This window comes from Panicum virgatum, chromosome 4N (genome assembly GCF_016808335.1).
Source record: "Panicum virgatum strain AP13 chromosome 4N, P.virgatum_v5, whole genome shotgun sequence".
Taxonomy (NCBI): Eukaryota; Viridiplantae; Streptophyta; class Magnoliopsida; order Poales; family Poaceae; genus Panicum; species Panicum virgatum.
In genome coordinates, this window is record NC_053148.1 from 33,913,351 (window position 1) to 33,932,164 (window position 18,814).

General features: G+C 44.7%; 1 long non-coding RNA gene across 1 annotated transcript; it reads left to right on the top strand.

Annotated features, from left to right (window-relative positions):
• The first annotated feature begins 4,586 nt into the window (after nt 1–4,586).
• LOC120671432 lies at nt 4,587–8,052 on the top strand. Its single transcript, XR_005673648.1, has 4 exons — nt 4,587–5,034; nt 5,858–6,228; nt 6,751–7,139; nt 7,221–8,052. It is a non-coding gene; the product is annotated as an uncharacterized LOC120671432 (long non-coding RNA).
• The last annotated feature ends 10,762 nt before the right edge of the window (nt 8,053–18,814 follow it).

The window sequence follows — 18,814 nt, forward strand, 5'->3', positions numbered from 1 at the left end:
TCCTGATGTTCGTTGCATGGCTTTTAGTAGATCTGTTGTGCTTTGTTGCTTATTATCTACGAATATCATGTTGTCTTTACGCGATCATGTTATCATCTTATACTAGCTCTTGTTGCATAGAGTTAGTTGCGTAAAGGCAACACACTGCTTCTTTTATGTCTAGTAGATCTGATCTGTTATGGTATGCTCTTATTCTTAAGAGTTGGCGTAATATCTGTTAGATTAGGCCTTGCAAACGGGTTGGATGATCCGGTGGTGTACTAGATGCTTTATCTTAGCCTTAATAGGGATTGTTCTGGGAATCGGCTCTTGCTAGTTCTTAGGCCTCTGTTTTGGGTTACGGTTTAGTTGTCTGTTACGTTCATTAGGCCCAGTCACGTGTAGGATGTTCCGATCTAGCAGTGAAGCTTTTACCATCGTGGATTAGATTGATTAGATTTAATTGAAGCGGCTTTACAGTTATTTGCTTTATTCATCAATATCTGGATAGATGCAGATCCGATCTGACACCGGGACTCGATCGGCTCTTTAAAGCCGATGCAAAAGTCGTCCTGGGGAGCCGACCACGGCTCGGACTTATGTTTCCACGTGTTTGTGTATGCAGGCTAACCGTCGCAAGCATGTTCGCACCTTCCTGATCGGGTATAGGTCAGGTGGCACGCCCTGCGTCTTCACAAGCCGCGGCGCGCGCCGGAATTGTGGGCCGTCGACGAGGGAGCAGTGCCTACCAGCGCCCCGGCAACCTCCTGGCTCTTCGTGTTGCCTGTCGCTGCTCACCGGTGGGTTTCGACCGACAACAGTTATATGCAAACTTAGAACAGTTAATCCAATTAGAATATGTCAAAGTTAAAATCTGAAAATAAGGATCCACTCTTAGTGGCGTTTTTGGCAAAACAAACCCCACCAACCAAAAAACTTTGCATGTCTAGTTATCGGACTATGGTATATCCGGTGACGGGTAAGTCTTGCTGTGTATTAGTATACTCAGTCCTGCTTGTGGCACTGTTTTCAGGTACTAACTTCGAAGCTATGATTGCGAGTCTGACTTGGCCGTGTACTTTGCCTCCGGGCTGGTCTATCGAGTGGGATGACCCTCCCTCTGAGTGACGCTTTTCGTACGGGCTTTATCGATGCGTCACACGTTTCGCTAGTAGTCATTTTATCTTTCCGTTGCAATAATGAGACTTGAATAATTTGTGTAGTTTGGAACTCTGTAGTACTTCGCTACTCTGAACATGGTTTGTAATAAATTTACTTTCTGCTGCAACTCTGATGATGTATGAGATGTTCTGTCTTGTAATCTCTGGCTCACCTTCGTGTGAGTGTTGTCTGTGCGATCCTGGAATAGCGTGGCTTTTATCGAGGCTTCACTCGAGGAACTACCGATGCATACCGATTTGGGTTAGAGTTGCCAAGCAACAAAGAACAGTGCACCCGGGCCCAGTATTTTTGGGTGGTTCCGCCACATCTGGCTTCTTGTTGGTGTGCCTGGGTGCTAGCTGCCATTACCCCTTCAATCGAAACTATCCTTTGTTCCAGGGCACGCATCTTATCTTCCTGTTTAGCCTTCTTCCTGGATCGGCTTCAATAGGTCCCAATGTCAGCACTGAAGCCATGCTTCCATAGAACTACACCCATACCCCGCACACGTCCTGTGTGTTCTGGTGTCCCGAGAGCGTACGTCAGCTCATCTTTCTCTCTGTCCAGCTTGAAACTGCCTTCGGACACGGCCTTTAGTTCCTCATCCAGCATGTTGGCCGCTTCTCTTATGGCGTCGCTAGTGATAAGCGAGCCATCTTTCGGGTTTAGGGATCCTCCATGAGCGTAGAAGAAATGCTTTGCCCCCTGCGGCCAGTCGAAAGTCGCCGGTACGATTCCCCTTGCAGTGAGGTCATCTTCCATTTTGAGCCATTTGGGGATCGCCGTCGAATAACCTCCTTGCCCAAGATGATGAAAGTGTATCTTTTTGCTCGCGTTCTCTTTGTCTTGTGCTGTCCTTTTCTCGCTAGTCTCGGACAGTTTGTACTGCACAAATGCATCCCAAAAAAAGACGTTGCTTCTTGAAGTGCTTCTCGAAGTCAGGCACGCGGTCCTTCTTTATGTAGTCTTTATTCAAGTTCTTTTTGAATGTCTGAAAAAAAAATAGCCATCTTCTTCATGACTCAAACTTTAAAAATTTCTTCTTTGTCCTCTGGGAAACTGAAGTGTTGTTTGAGGATGGCTATTTTTTTTTCAGACCGGGAGGAAGAATACCATTTTCGGCTCGTGGAGGAAGAAGATGGGAGCATTAGTACCGGGTGGTGGCTACAGCCGGTACTAAAGCTCCCCATTTAGTACCGGCTGGAGCCACGAGCCAGTACTAAATTTCCTGGCGCCAATTTAGTACCGGCTGGTGGCTCCAGTCGGTACTAAATTGTCACTAGCCGTTGCAGGCGGCTGTCGAAGGCTGTCGGTGGCACACTATAGTGCCGGCTGGAGCCACAGCCGGTACTAATCGGCTCCCATGGGCACTGTTTCTTTAGCCCGGTACCAAATTTGCACATTAGTACCGGCCGAAACCGTGACCGGTACTAACGGCCGCGGACGAATGTGCGTTTTTCCAGTAGTGGACTAAGCTACCTTGTGCCCACAACGTGTTATGTCTTCACTTGTCGCATATGTGGTATCATGCTTGCTAGTGTCTGAATGTCCGATGAAAATTTTCCTATTGGACGCTTCGTTGCAACATCAAAATAAGATATCTGTAATGTTGAAAAATATGAAAAAGAAAAACTAAGTCGTTTGACTCTTGAAAATTCTCGCCGCAATATGAACATCATGTTTCATGCAACATTCACCATGAAACATGTAGAAATGAAAATTGTAACATCGAAAATTAACTATTAAAATTTATGTTGGAGGGTCCGATTTTTTTTACTATCTGGACTTTTATATCTTAGCATTTTTATGTGATACAGTGTTTAGAGGTTAACCTATGTATCACGTATGTTCCAGTGATCTTTATTTAGATCACTGTCAAGATACAAATTTTAGGGTGTTGTGGATTTACTCACCTCCACTCCATCGTCGCTCGCGCTGATTCTACGAGAACACCAATTCCCTATGGTGCTTATACAATACGCCGCACTTGAGGTGATCACTATATAAGCATTGTCCGGGGCCGCTTTGTTCCAACTCTGATGAGACAGCATTGCAACGAAATTGTTGGTGAGCTGAGGTTTTTGTTATATTGATTGCTTCATTGAGTATATTTCAAACGCATGCAGTATTCCTGTTGCCTTCGTCTACTGTTCCAAATACATATTCGGCACATGCAAAGTAGACCTGATCATCTGTCGTTGGGTCGGGTCGGGTTTGGGTTTCATGTCAAAAAATATTGATCCATGCCCGGCCCATAACATGATCGGGTTGGGTTTGTGTTGGGTCGGATTGGTCCGCAATTTTGTGTGTAATTTTTGGATTGGATCGGGTTTTTTTAATTTTGGGTTAAACATTTCGGCATGTACCGACCCGTCACTTAGTCGGGTCGGGTCGGGTCAGATTTTTTTCGTGTGGGTTGGGTCGGGTTTATCGGGTTGGGTGGCGGGTGATCAGGTCTAATGCAAAGTGAGATCTCATTGGATTATAGTTGCAGCATTGGACAGTGTGGTTCGTTCAGCCATGAGTCCATGACTCGTTTCCCAACGTTAAGAGTGCTGCCATGCTAGACAACATGACCACGTTGTACTCCAAGGTTGTTTATCTTACTCTTCATAGCCAGTATGCGTACCACATGAGGCTATGCAACATGGCATATCCTGTGGTCGTTGCACTGTACATAGTGCGATACTGCCATGAAAATGGTAATGACAAGGGGGATCTACTGAGAAAGACATAGAATCAGCAATAATAAAATTGAAAAGTAGGCAGGCCCTGCATGTAAGAATCCACATGTGCAATATTAGGGGTGCAAATTGGTGTCCCTTATATGCACCTCCAATCATATTTGCTTCAAATATTTGTCATGTTTCTTCAAAATAAGATCATATTTTAAAAAATAGTACAAATACTTAAACTAAAAAGAGCTGAGGATTACCAATTTGCACCTTATGTAATATCTTTATGTTTATGTTCCTTTTTCTTTTCTGCACAGTAATGATCCTAGCTTCAAAGCTTAATTTCCGCAGGTACTTAAAAGCTGGAGGAACAAGTTCAAAGAACTTGAGCATACATCAGCAGAAAAGGATTGTGAGCAAATAAAAACATGCATTGAAATAGGTCTGGCTTGTGCGCAAACTGATGCAGCAAAAAGGCCTACAACAAAAGAAATTATTGATAGCCTTGAAAAATGCGACACTACGATTTCTGCATGTAAGAGCATCTGCAACAGATTATCTATTCTTCTCCCCAATACCTAAAAATGGTATTATTGTTAATTGAAGTGCTCCAACATATTACCAATCTAATCTCCATTACCAAAATTTTTTTGGTGATCACCAAAATACACCCCTCCCTCACCTAAATAGAGGGGAGACCAATCTATCCCCTATACACTGCTATTTCTGGCGCGAAAAAATTTTCCCCCTCCCGCGCCGCACGCCATCTCGCTCCGCCCCCCTGCACAGCGGCGGCGCATCTGTCCGCCCCAGCGACGCCGTCACCTCTCTCCGCCCGATCTTGCCCCACCGCTCCAGATCAAGAGCATGGTTCCCTGAATCGATATTTTTCCATACCAAATTAACTTGCGGTGGTGCTTGTCCCGCGTCACGCCGCCGCCCAGGCTCCGCGCGATCCTGCCGCCGTAACGCCGCTGCCCAGCCTCTGCCCAGTCCCGCCGCCGCCTACTAGAACCACCACCTCCTGCCGCCGCCTACTAGTTACGCGCGCTCGCGCCGTCGCTGTAGTGGCTGCAGTGGCTGGGCGACGAGCTCGCCTCGCTCGCGCTCCCCAAGCTCGACTCCTACGCGTGCGCAAGGCTCCTGCAGCGCTGCATCACATCAGGGGACCTGTGAGTAGCGTCAATAGCAGGGGGGGCCAGACAAGAATCGGCCAAAGGTATCTGTCTATCCCAATCCTCATGGCTCGCTCTATCACCTGCCTAGTTCATAGTTCCATGAATTTGTCACGAGCCAGTGCAATGCACTACTTCTCCCACTCAATAATTTTGGATCTGCACCTGCCAGCTATTGATTGATCAAAGCAACACTACTAAAAAAAATGCTTTTGTACCGGATCTGATTTGTGGATGCGACTCTGAGTCCTTGGACTAGAGCATTCAGTACTTAGTTTCAGTGCTTAGTTTATTTTTTTATATTAAGGCAGTTCTTGGTTCATACAACGAGAAGACTTGTTTCAGTGTCATTGGGAACAAGAGTAGCTTCTACTCTTCTTGTGTTAGCACTGGTCTGGACAAATCTGTAGGATACTACATTTGCTAGTGTTGTGCAACAGTTTTTCCCCCTTAGGGATGATGTTATCGACATGAGAAAATATTATATTTTGATCTAGTGATATTACCGTAGCACTCATGTAGTCATGTAGATAGCTATATATATGCAATGTTAAGCAGTACTTGGTTGCCATGTGGGATTGAACTTTCATCATATTATGGTTCTGTCTGAGGCACGAAAACATTCAGAACTTGGCAGCATAGCATCATGTCTGAATTTGGTTTATCTGACAATGTTTTCAGTGTAATAGCATGTCAGTTTGCTATGTTGTATTATTGTTATCAACTGAAAACAGCCTGCAAGTCACAAACAGATGTGGTTTCAGTACTTTATTTTCAACATAGATAGCCAGACTTTTAATCCGTTAACCAGCAGTGTAGATGATGTCCTTGTTTATTTGTTTAATATTTTTCTTTTGCTTTTTGCAGATGAGTTCACTGCGTACAGCGCCGCCGCCGGGGCCGCGTCCCAAGCGCCCACCTCGTCCCACGTCGTCGGGGCCACCGCAACGCCACCAAGGCCAGCCCGTTGTCGCAGCCATGGGTCTGGAGCAGCAGACCACAACTCGGAAGTCAAGGATGCTGAGGGAGGCTCTCGAAGAAGCCGAGGAGGGGCGCCCACCGGTGGTGGTCGCCCAAAAATCAAGGATGCAGTCGACCACTCGGAAGTCGATGGAGGCTTTTCCCTCAACATCCCAGCCCGCTCCACCTCTTCTATGCAACCCGCCAGTGGCCATGGTTGTCCCAAGCGAAAGCTTTCTTGATGCTCGCGAGGATGCCCACAACCTGGTCGAGACAAGGTTTCAACCGACACTTTATCCCTTCCATTTTTTGGATGAAACCGTTGCTTGCTTGATCTGTGCATACTGTTGTGATGGGTTGGTCTCTCACTACTCTCTATTTAGTATTCATCCATTGATCCAAGTCGATTTCCATATTGGAACATTTGATTAGCTGCTGACTGCTGGTCATGGTTTTGACAATATAGTACTCAGGTAGGTACTAGTGATTTCGTTAACAGCCAGCAGCATTCCTTCAGCAGATGCATTCATTCAGTTCCCGTAACCGATGAGATATCTTGGGTTGTTGTTCTGAAGTTCTATTTAGGGTTTCACACTTGACATGCCACTTGATGTTTTACTTCTGATTTTTTTCCCAATATTTTCTGTGATGTCTTAGGTGACACCTCAAGTGAATGAACTGGACCAACGTGTTGTCCTATGTCAAACCAGCTAATCAAAGATTCCAGTTGATCAAATTTGTTGCTCCATTTTGTGTTAAGTTTTATAATAATTGATGCAGTTCTAATTTCCTGAATGCAGTAATGATGGTTTCTTAGCGGACATGATGAGTGATGATTTCTCTTCGTCAATGCCATATGAGGAATATGCAGATGAGGCTGACTTTGAAGTTCCTACTCCAACTGCAAAGAAACTTCATTCAAGGTCTTCTAACTACACAACTCAAGAAGATGAGGCATTGATCATGGCATGGGAGAATGTGACTTTGGATGCAGTGAAAGGGACTGACCAGACTAGCAGCACTCATATATATGACCACTATCACCGCAACAAGAAGTGTGTTTCTGATCGGTCGCTTGTTTCACTACAACATCGATGGAGTACAATTTCAAGAATGCTGCAATAAGTGGGCAGGTTGCATGGCGCAAGTTGAGTGCCAAAGTCCAAGTGGTGTGCCATAACAAGAGCATGTGAGTGCTTGATCACTTTTAATCATTTCTATCTCAGTTTTCTATGACATCTTGTTTACTAATACTTTATCAATTTGGTAGATCAACCTTGCACAGGAGCTATACAAAGGAAATAAGCCAAGGCTGGGCAAGCCATTTGTCATGTTGCACTATTGGGTCTTGCTCCAACACAATCAGAAGTGGCTTACAAGGAAAGATGAGGCTCCACCTAAAAAGCAGAAGTCAAGAAACTCCTCTCTTCAGTTCGAGGGTGTTCAAGATGTTGATGATGGAGTACTAGATGAGGATAGGAGAGGCGGTAGTCCAACTGCAAGCTCTGAGGCACCCACTAGGACACGACCTCCAGGAAGAAAGGCTGAGAAAGAGAAGTTGAAGAGGGGAGCAGGAGGTGGCGCGTACAAGGAAGTGTTCCAAGAAATGCTCACTAAAAGAGAAGAGATGGAGGCTCGCAAGGAAGCAAGGTGGATAGAGGTCAAGGCAATGGAGGAGCGGAAGGCGGCCTTCAAGGAGCGAAAGGTGGCAATTGAGGAGGAAAAGCTGAGGATCATGGGAAACGAGGTGGTGAACAAAAATTTGGAGCGAGAGCAAAAAATCATATTCATGGACACAAGTTGTCTTGATGATCAGCAAAAAGCATATGTAAGTACAATGCGTGCACGTATCTTGGCAGCACAGATGGGTGGTTTTGAAGGTGGGACTTCGAATGGAAGTAATGGTCTTTTGATGAATTGTGCCATGGAAGGATGGTTGCTTTACTTTTGATAATTACTTTACTGTTGATACTTCCATTTGCATGAACTTGTAAGCTATATGCCAAGAAAGATGGCAAATAATTGTGGATATGATAGGACAATACCAGATTTGCTATCTCTTTTCTTTAAGAATACACTGCTACCATATTTTATCAGGACAATACGGCTTATATTTGTTCTCTATTTTAGCTTCTTTTGCTCAATTACATTTGTCACTGATGGGCAAGGCAATGTGATTTGAATTCAAAATTCAAGTTTCAAAATTGCGAATGTGAAATATTGTTTAGGTATATGTAATCCATTAAAAAAGATTGAACTATTGAGATGAGAAAGTAACCAAAAGAGACTATATATTCGTAAGAGGAAGAGGGATGGAAGAAAAGGAAATATATGGTGAGAGGTTTTGGTAATCTGTTGGAGATGGCAAAAAACTGCATTACCAATAATAGGGGAGTGTCCAACAAATGATTTTAGGATATGGGGTTTTGGTAATCTGTTGGAGATGCTTTTAGGGACGAGTCGCCTACGGACTCACATTTGGTCGTAGAAAAGAAGTACATATCTCTAGCAGAATAAAAATCCACAGAGATTACTTTTTTTTTCTGAGACGATACACAGAGATTACTTTGGGAGCGACCACAATAAAGAGAAGCATCGGTTTCTCTTGCAGTGGCTGGAGCCTGTTTGCGTGGAAGGTTCTTACCTTGAAAACCGAGGTGCCACGGTCAACAGGTTTTCCCGGTGCCTCTTGTGTGGACAGGGCCGCCTGGGCCGGGTGCCGTTGGCTGGTCGGGTGGTCGGATCGGGCCTCCCCGGACAGAGTGGGTCCGGTAGCGCGGCAGGTCGGACGAGCGCTACGTGTTCCTTTCTTCTTAATTACATGATCAGGAGGTCGGAATCGGAGTCAAGTCAGTCTGACTCGGCTCGCCCTGTTTGTTAGCTGGACCGTGATTTTGTCGGGCCGCGAGGCCTGCTTTGAGCCGTGGCCTGCTTTTGAGCCACGTGGTAATATCTTGTATGGGTAAGATGAACAGACAGAGCTAGAAATATTTTTAAGATAATGAAAATGAGTTTCGGCCTCTACAAAGTGTACACTGCCCAAAGATAATTGTAAAATATAGCCGTCTATTGGTTAGTTGGGGAATGAACAAAGGGAAAATCATCTAAACCAATTCTAAGGTTATGCTTCCACTCATGATTGGCTGTCCCCAAGGCGACGACCTCCAATGCAAGACTCGCCCTTCGGAACATTACCTTTATCGTATCTTTATGCTGTAGTTGTGTCCATAAACGCAACTAGTAGGTCCCCTGAAAACAGTCTGCATAAATGATGAATACATGATTTTGTTAAAAATAATATCATTACGACATCTCCAAATAGCCCAACACAATGCAGCTGCCCGCACCAAAACGACACGCCTCTCGTTGTTATCAAAATTTGAGAGCCAATTTCCTAGCATATGAGAAATCGATCTTGGCGGGGTTAACCCTGTAGCTAACTATCTTCTAAATCTCCTTTGCATGGTAAAAATCAAAGAGGAGATGTGTAATTGATTCATTACAATTACAGAAGCAACACTTCAAACTCCTCTTCCAATTTTTCCTCGCTATATTATCTTTTGTTAGGATAACTCTTTTTTGGAGAAACCAAAAGAAGATCTTTATCTTGACTTCTTGAGAGGAATTTTTAGTTTCCAAATCAATTTGTGGCGAAACGGAGCATTTTGGATCATCTTGTGGAGGTACATAGATCTAACGGTAAAGACACCGAATTTACGTACCATCTAAAGTGATCACTCCCTTCAACTAAATTGATGTTGGTTATCTTAGCTACCAAATCAAGCCATTCTTGGAGTTTTTCATCAACCAATGCCCTTCTAAACGAAATGTTTAGGGGTTCTGAACTTAACACACTCGCTACTGATGCATGTGGTTGGCAAGCTATGTTGTAAATTGACGGATACTGTTCTCTGAATGGCCTTTGGCCCACCCAAGTGTCCTCCCAAAATCTCGATTGTTTCCCATCTTTAATCTCAAAGAATCCACAGGCCAAGACTACTTTAATCTTCATTAGCCTTCTCCAAACATGAGAGGCCTCTCAATTTTTAAGCTTATTGCAAGAGGCCTTCCGATTTGGAAATCCGAGATAGGGGAAGAAGAAATCCGAAACTAGAAATGAAAAAAAAGAGAGAAAAGTAACAAAGCAAGGAGAGGGAGTAACACCCTCAACTTCTCCGATGATGTCTTCCATCATTGGCAGGTTGTGGGCGAAGTGACTGGTGGTGGATTGACGCTGGGCATGGGTGGCGGCAGAGGTCGGCTGCCTTAGGGTTAGGGTTTGTGGAGTTTCCATGGCCGACGCGTTAGAGGGATAATCGTAGGTAGCGGCCTGCCCAGTGGAGGAGGCGGGGTATGGGCGGCGAGGGCAGTGCCAGGCGGGTGGTGCGACAGGGGTTGTGTCCGGGAAGAGCGGCGCGGAGGCAGGGTCGCCGTTGGCCGCGGGCGATGGAGGCGACGGCAGTGGCGGGGGCGACCAGCGGTGGAGGAGGAAACAGAGATGGGGAAGAAAAGAGACGCGGGGAGGAAGAGAGACATGGAAGAAGATAGAGGCATGGAGGAAGAAAGCGTGGACCCCACATGGAGACATGTGGAGGAGAGAGCTCGTGGGATGGGCGGTATAAGGGGGCTCTCTCTGATTTCTTATGAGGAGAGGCCTCTCTCTATATCATGCTCCATCTGCGAAAAGGCATGTAGTCTAGTGGTTACAAAAACCTGAGTGGCACCTCAGGTCCTGGGTTCGATTCTCGTAGGAGTGAATATTTTAGGATTTAACGATGTTATACTTTCAGTGGTGTCCCGTCGACAGCGAGACACCTGTGGTAAACTCGTCAATCTTAAGGATTTGCCGGCTCAGCCTTCAAAGATACTCATAAGGATAGAGTTTGCGTACATGTATTTATAAGGGTGAGTGAATTTGTCAATCTTAAGGATTTGCCAGCTCAGCCTTCAAAGATACTCATAAGAATAGAGTTTGCATACATGTATTTATAAGAGTGAGTGTGCAACTAATGTGAGTGTTTAGGTTGTACTGTGTAATCTCATAAACAAGAGTTAGAGGTAGAAATTTGTGAGCCATAGGATTGAAGATCTATGTAGTGTGCATCCGCTGTGAGTGTTTGAGTTGTATTGTGTAATAATCTCATAAGCAAGAGTTAGAGGTAGAAATTTGTGAGCCATAGGATTGAAGATCTACGCCTGCAGTGCGTCAGATTTTGTGATTTTTGGGGCATCGGATTTTCCCCTTCTTTTTTTTTCCTTATAATTAGAATAAAAACACAAGCAATAAAATAATAAAGTTGAACTTATCAGGCATTTGAAAAATGAAACCATCCGCATGGAAATATGTGTCGGTACTGATCAGGAACCAATTAATTCATATCTGGAACGTCGAACCACGTGGTTGGAGAGGGGAAAAAAAAAGACTGAAGCGGAGGGGAAACATCAACCAGACACTTTCAAAATTGAAAACGAGTTCGAGGGGGAAAAGTCGAAGAAGGCCTCTCTCGTCAACAGACCTAATCAGCAGCGACAACCGCGTTCATCTCTCAAGGACGATGCTCCAGCCTCCTATCGGTAAGACTGAAGGATTAGCTATCCAACCTTTCGAGTAGGCCATCGAAGACAAGAAAATAAACCAATACAGCAGCAGCAGCGTCTCCGGGACGGAACACGGAAGCCATCGCAAGGTTGGTGCTCCGATCGACTCGTTTTGCTATCTCTCTTCAAAGTTGTGTTTAGCGCTGTAGCGTCCTTCATATATCTTGACGAGGTGGAATGGTAGATCCGGAAGTTTGGGATTGGCTCGAAACCTCCTCGAGTCTTCTCTCCGCTTTGTGTTCACTGTTCTAGCACGGTGTCAGATCATCAAACTTGTTGACGCGCGTTACGTTTGCTCAAGAAACTGGACCTGTTTAGATCCCAAGAATTGGAACCTCATCCATCATTTTTCATTCATTTCAGATTATCAAATGAACTGACCTAGCGAGATGATTCAAAACAAAATTTCCTGTTTGGATTTACATTGAATTTGTTCCTGGCAGTCAAATTTTACAGGTCATGCGTTGGGATATTAAGTAGACACACAATGCTACAAAAATTAATTAACAGCGATCTTTTTTTGAGCTCTGAGTCGGGCACAAAAAATAACCGTCTCTGTTAATGCTGTCTCTGTTAATGCTCAGCATTAACAGATGCGGTCATTTCCTATTAACTGAGGCAGTTCCAAAAATCACATCGCAAAATCGATTAACAAAGCTAGTTACGATAACCGCATCTGTTAATACTCCTATTTTCAAAGACCGACACATTGCCAAAGCAAGTTTCAGTTAATAGACCGAGCCCAATAAATAAAACCATAACTCACTCCACATACTCTCTCTTCCCTCCCTTCTCTTTTTGCGGCGGCTCCCTCCCACCACTCCCTCCCCCCGCTCCCTCTCGCGGCGCTCCTCCACGGGATCCAGCAAGCGGCGGCGGCGTGCAGAAGTGGAGTGGCAGCCCCGCGCGGAGGGCGGCCTGCGGTGCGCGGAGTTCGGCCGGCGGCACGTGGCAGCCGGATCCGGCGGTGGTGGGCCTGGATCTGGCGGCCAAGGCCGGGCTCGAGCAGAGGTGGAGCGGCGCGCCCGCGCTCGGGTGGCGGTGGAGCGACGGCCAAGCGCAGAGGGCTGCCGGCGTCCAAATCCGGCGGCCACGGGCGCGGTAGGGGTGGCTGCACGTCCGCGCAGTGAGCGGTGGCGCCAACGCAGCGGCTTTTCTTTTTTTTATTATGTTATTATTCTATTTATTGAGGGGTATGAAACTGTCTCAGTTAATGCTTTATTAATTGTGACGATAGTTTTGAGGTGGTTGCAAAAACCACCTCAGTTAAGCTTTTTGCCCGCCTCAATAAAGATTTGTGTAGTAGTGACATGGAATCAAATTAAACTTCAGTTATAACATCTAATACAAGCAACAAGCTGCTCCTGCTCCTCTCGAGCTACTGTTCACAAATCCAAGAACACAGGATGTCCCGATGCAATCCTTCTTCATGTCAGAACATTCGTCATATTGATGCTCACAATTTGACCAATTATATATTATTCAGATAATAGATTTACCAACTTGGCCAATATGTATATGGTGATATAATTTGTTTGGTCTTCAGCTATACAGTTTGTCTACTTAATTATCTTGGTTTTGATGACTTTGACAAGTTAGTGTAATACTTATTTAACGCTCTTTTCGCATTTTGGAGGACAAACATATATGTGCTATTATGTGGAAATGCTAGAGTAGTCAGAAATAGAAATGGACGCTGAGCCTAGCAGACATGATAAGTTAGAGAGTATATTTGAAGGCGCAAGTTCAGAATCACGCACTCTACCACTAGAATATTTGAGAAATATAAGTATATCACAAATGACTTCTCTAAAGAGCTATTACTTGGTGAAGGTGTGAGGACCAATGGTGGTCACCCTTGGATGATGAGTGATTGATAACATCATGTGAATTTGATGTGTCTCTTAGCTCGTGATATGTAGGTGTAGGATGCGGCATGACGGTCGACGGCGCGAGGTGAAGGTCAAGCGAAAGATTCACGCTGAAGGACCGTAGTGAAGGATGGATGCGAGTAGACTCGGTGGAGTGAAAGGTTCATGCTGAGGGACCAAGACGGTGAAGGGTGAATGCGAGTAGGCCTGGGCCGAGGGACTCGAGGAGGCCGGACAAAGTCATGGGCGGTCCACATGGTGTACGGAAGAGCAAGAGTACATGGTGATGAAGACGGCGTCGGCCAAGTCGGTGAGGACGATGGTGAGTCAAGTAGGTGGCTCGTGCGGCGGGCGCGCGCGAACGACTCAAATGCGTCAAGGCTCGGCGGGAGGTCGGACATGCGTCGACATCGGCGATTTGACCAGTTTGACCTCAAAACCGGGGAGTCAGTCACGTCGTGCGGCGGCGTGCGAGAGGGTTTGACCTCAAAACCAGGGGAGGCAGGTTTGATCGGTTTGAGCCTCAAAACCGGAGGCAGACTTGGCACGATCAAGGACTTGGGGCGAACTGGGCGGAGCCTCAAATGTCGCGATTTGAGCTCGTTTTTCACTAATCCTGACCGGTGCTTTGAGCAATGGCACCTAACTCTTGTTCTGTTGGTTCTTTATCCTCAGGTGGTGCGATTGCATCGGAGGATGACCACAAGTGGAGAAAGAAGCGTGACAAACTGAACAAGGATGGTGAAGCGTTTTCTTTGATGCATATTTTGATGGAAGAAATCTCTAAAGAAGATGAACTGTGACACAAGCTTCACAAGATGAGTAAAGGTAAACTCTCCCAAGGTATAATCGGCCTGTTCATTCGCCCTTGTGCTCATGGCGAGACTATTGCTAAACTTAAGAAAAATTCGAACATGTCTAGACTTGATAGTGTGAATGTCTCAACTGTTTGCAAGTCTAGTGTACCTTTGCCATGCATTTCTTGTGATGCTTTGCTTGTTGAAAATGAAAATTTGAAAAGAAATATCTATCTTGGTGACAAGCAACTTGAGATTCGTAGAAGATTACTTGATGAGCTTTATATTGATTATGATGCTTTGAAATCTGAAAATGACTTGTTGAAATCCAATGCCTCTATGCCTTGTAATTCATGTATTGTTATAGTGTGTGTGTGTTGGAGTGAGAGCATGTGTGTGTGTGTTATAACGAAACAGCAACTGCGTGAGTGAGTTAGAGTGCAAGAGTTTGCGTGATAGCGCAATTGTGCGAGCTCGATAAGGACATAGAATTAATCTAAATTACACATGTAATGAAGAATTACATAATTACATAATAAATACATGATAAATTGAAGTCTAAGGTAGACTTAAGTAAACTATTAACAAATCATGGTTACAATACACTATCTAAATTTTGACATGGAAAGTACGAAAATTCACTATATATAAACTAATTGCATTATTCAAGTAATGCATGTACATTAAATAAGGACATAGAATTAATCTAAATTACACATGTAAAGAAAAAGTAATAAAATGACACTAACTAAATACATGATACATGTACATGATACAAACTATATAAAACAATCAACTTTAGACAAAAAGACCATTAGTGAATACATGTATGTAATTTGGAATCTAAATTGTAAATTGTGAATACAAGCATGTAATTTGGATATAATTTGTAAATTATAAATCTAAATAAAACATGGAACTGTAAACTCTAATCAATGTGAATAAATAAGTGAATTGTAAATTTAAACAAAATTGTAAAGAAAAAATTAAAATTTTAATTTAATTTACAATTTAATCTATCATTTACAATCTAATCTCCAATTAAACTAAATAAATCAATGTGGATCAATTTAATTACACTAATCTCTAATCAAACTAAAATATAAAAATGTTAAAGTAAATAATCTAAAGTATACTGCAAATAGAAATAAAGAAAAAATAAAAAATAAAAGGGTGCGGCGGGTGGCCTTACATCGGCGGCGGTGCATCGGGGTTGGCAGGACGCACGATGTGTCGCGCCCGGGGCCCGTCGGAGTCGGTGGAGAGTCGAGGCGCCGCGCTCGGGGTCTAGGGATCGTCGGCCGACACGAGCGCACGCGCGGGTTGCAGTGGTCGTCGCGGTGAGCTGACGAGGGCAATCGAGGAGGGCGCGAGCACTGGCCGAGCAAGGCGCGTGCGGGCACCGACTAGGATGAGGAAGGCGAGGGCGGGCGATGCCCCAGCTGGGGCGGGCATGCGAAGGTGGCTGGAGACATCGACGATGAGGTAGGCATGGGCGAGGGCACGGAGGAGGGGTGAGGGCCACCGGCGCGAGTGGACGAGGCCAGAGCGAGCGCGGAGAAGAACGGCGATGGCAGCACGACGATGCGGTGGTGCACAGAGAAGAACGGCGACGGCGGCACGATGATCGGATGCGGAGGCGGCGGAGGCAATTGAGATGAGCAGGGGAGGGGGACTAGAGCGAGCAAGAAGAAAAGGGACAAGGATTATATATCCATGGCCTTTGGTACCGGGTGAAAACATCACCCGATACCTAAGACGACCTTAGGTATCGTTGTTTATCCACCCGGTGCCCTAGGTCTCCAACGGGCGGGGTAATGAAATTCCCTTTGGTTCCGGGTGGAGAACTCCAACTGGTGCCTAAGGTAAGACTGAAACCACCTTTTTTTTATGTTGGCAAGTGTAAAACTGAAAACTCTAAATAGCTCAATGGTTACTCAAGGAATTTTGGGCACTGCAGCCAGGGTTCGACTCCCGCGCTGACCACCATTTTTTGTGCACATAGGGAGCCTCCTCATTATGTTCATGGCGTGCGTAGGGAGCCTCCTCTTGAGCGCTTTACAATCGTCCCTTCATTGTGATATGTGTGTAGGGAGCCTCCTCTTGGGCTAAAAGAATACTTGTGTCAATCTCTACTGCGAATGGAGTCATGTCTTCAACTTTGTTGTATTCTTCTTCATCTGTGACATCGTCAACTCCCACAATTCTTCTTTTGCCTACCAGAACTATGTGGCGCTTTGGCTCATCTCCTGCGCCTAGAAAACTTGATTTATTTCTAGACTTGTCCTTTTTCGGTTTGCTAGACATGTCCTGCACATATAACACTTGAGTGACATTCTTAGCTAGGACGAATGGTTCGTCTCGATAGCCTAGCTCTTTGAGGTCTACTATTGTCTTTCCGTATTCGTCGATATTGGCACCTTTTCCTGTCAGCTTAACCCATTGGCAACAAAATAGAGGGATCTTTAATGGCCCATAGTCGAGTTCCCAGATCTCCTCAATGTAACCAAAATATGAGTTCGTTTGGCCACTAGAGTATGTGGCATCTATACAAACACTAGTATTTTGATTGGTGCTCTTGTTATCTTGGGCTCTTGTGCAAAATGTGTATCCATTAATTTCATATTCTTGGTACATCAAGATTCAATTTGCCGGACCCCTGGCCAGCCAAGCTAGCTGCTCATGAATTTCATCATTGGCCATGACTTCCTTCTGCAACCAGGTGGCGAATGTATCGTTATGATGATTTATAATCCATGTCTTAGACTTCGAAGGGTACATGCTTCACACCCTTTGTATGTGCTCCTCCATGGATGGAGCCACCAAGGTTGATTGTTGCAGAACTGTGAGATGTGCTTTGCTCAACGTGGTATGATCGGTGGCATTTACTGATTTTCTTCCAAGTGTGCCCTTTTCAATCAGCCGCCCCTCATGCTGTGATACTGGAACCCCAATTGGGAAGAGTTCATCCACATAGTCAACTCAAAACTCAATGACCTCCTCTGTGACATAACCCTTCGCAATGCTTCCTTCCGGACGAGCACGATTACGAACGTATTTCTTTAGCATTGCAAAGTATCATTCAAAAGGGAACATATTATAAAAGAAAACATGACCGAGAATATCAATCTCTTTGACCAGGTGAACTAGAAGATAAGTTATAATATTGAAGAATGATGGAGGAAATATCATATCAAGACTAACTAAACTTTGGACAACATCCTCTTGTAGCTTTATTTGACTCGTTGGATCGATTGCCTTCTAAGAAATTGCATTGAGAAATGCGCATAGTTTTATAATTGTTGCAAGAACATTAGCTGGTAGAACACCTCTAAGTGCAACTAGAATTAATTGCGTCATCAACACGTAACAGTCATGCGACTTTACGTGTGCAAATTTCTTCTCTTTCAGGTTTAGTAGCCTCCTTATGTTCGAAGAGTAGCCTGATGGGACCTTAATATTGTTCAAACAATCGAACATACTTTACTTCTTTTTCTTGCTAAGAGTGTAGCACGCATGACCTAGGTAATGACGTCCTTTAACCATTTTTTCTGGATGTAGGGCGGCCTATTGTTTCATATGTTGAAGATCTTGCCGTGCTTCCAGTGTATCCTTTGGCTTACCGTAGACACCAAGGAAGCCTAGAAGATTCACACAAAGATTCTTTGTTAGGTGCATCACATCAATTGCGTGGCGGATCTCTAAGACTTCCCAATAAGATAAATCCCAAAAAATACTCTTCTTCTTCCACATAGGTGCATGTCCTTCATCATTCTACACTGATCTACTGCCAGGTCCTTTTCCAAATACTATTTTTATATCTTTGACCATTTCAAATACCATTTTCCGACCACGGCGCCTAGGTTTCGTACGATGATCTGCCTTTCCACCGTAGTGAGCATGCCTCCTCCTTAATGGGTGCTTGATATGAAGAAATCAACGATGACCCATATACACGATCTTCCTACAGTGCTTGAGATATGTGATGTCGGTTTCATCTAAACAATGGGTGCATGCCCTATAACCCTTATTGGACTGTTCGGACATGTTGCTTAGTGCGGGCTAATCATTAGTGGTTATGAAAAGCAATGCACGTAGATTAAAATGTTTCTCTGCGTGTGCCTCCCACATATGAACACCCTCCTCTTTCCACAATAATAGAAGATGGTCAATCAGTGGTTTCAGATACACATCAATATCGTTACCAGGTTGCTTCGAGCTGGGGATAAGCACCGGCATCATAATGAACTTCCACTTCATACACAACCAAGGAGGAAGGTTGTATATACAGTGTGTCACAAGCCAGGTACTATGGCCACTACACTGCTCACCGAAAGGATTCATGCCATCCATACTTAAGTCAAACCTTATATTCCATGCATCATTTGCAAATGTTGGGAATGTTCTATCCACCTTTCTCCACTGGGACCCATCAGTGGGGTGTCTCAACATATTGTCTTACTTACGTTCTTCTTTGTGCCATCGCATCAATTTAGCATTCCTTTTGTTCATGAACAAATGTTTCAAACATGATATTAGAGGGAAATACCACATCACCTTCGCAGGCACCCTCTTCTTGATACACATCCCCTCAACAT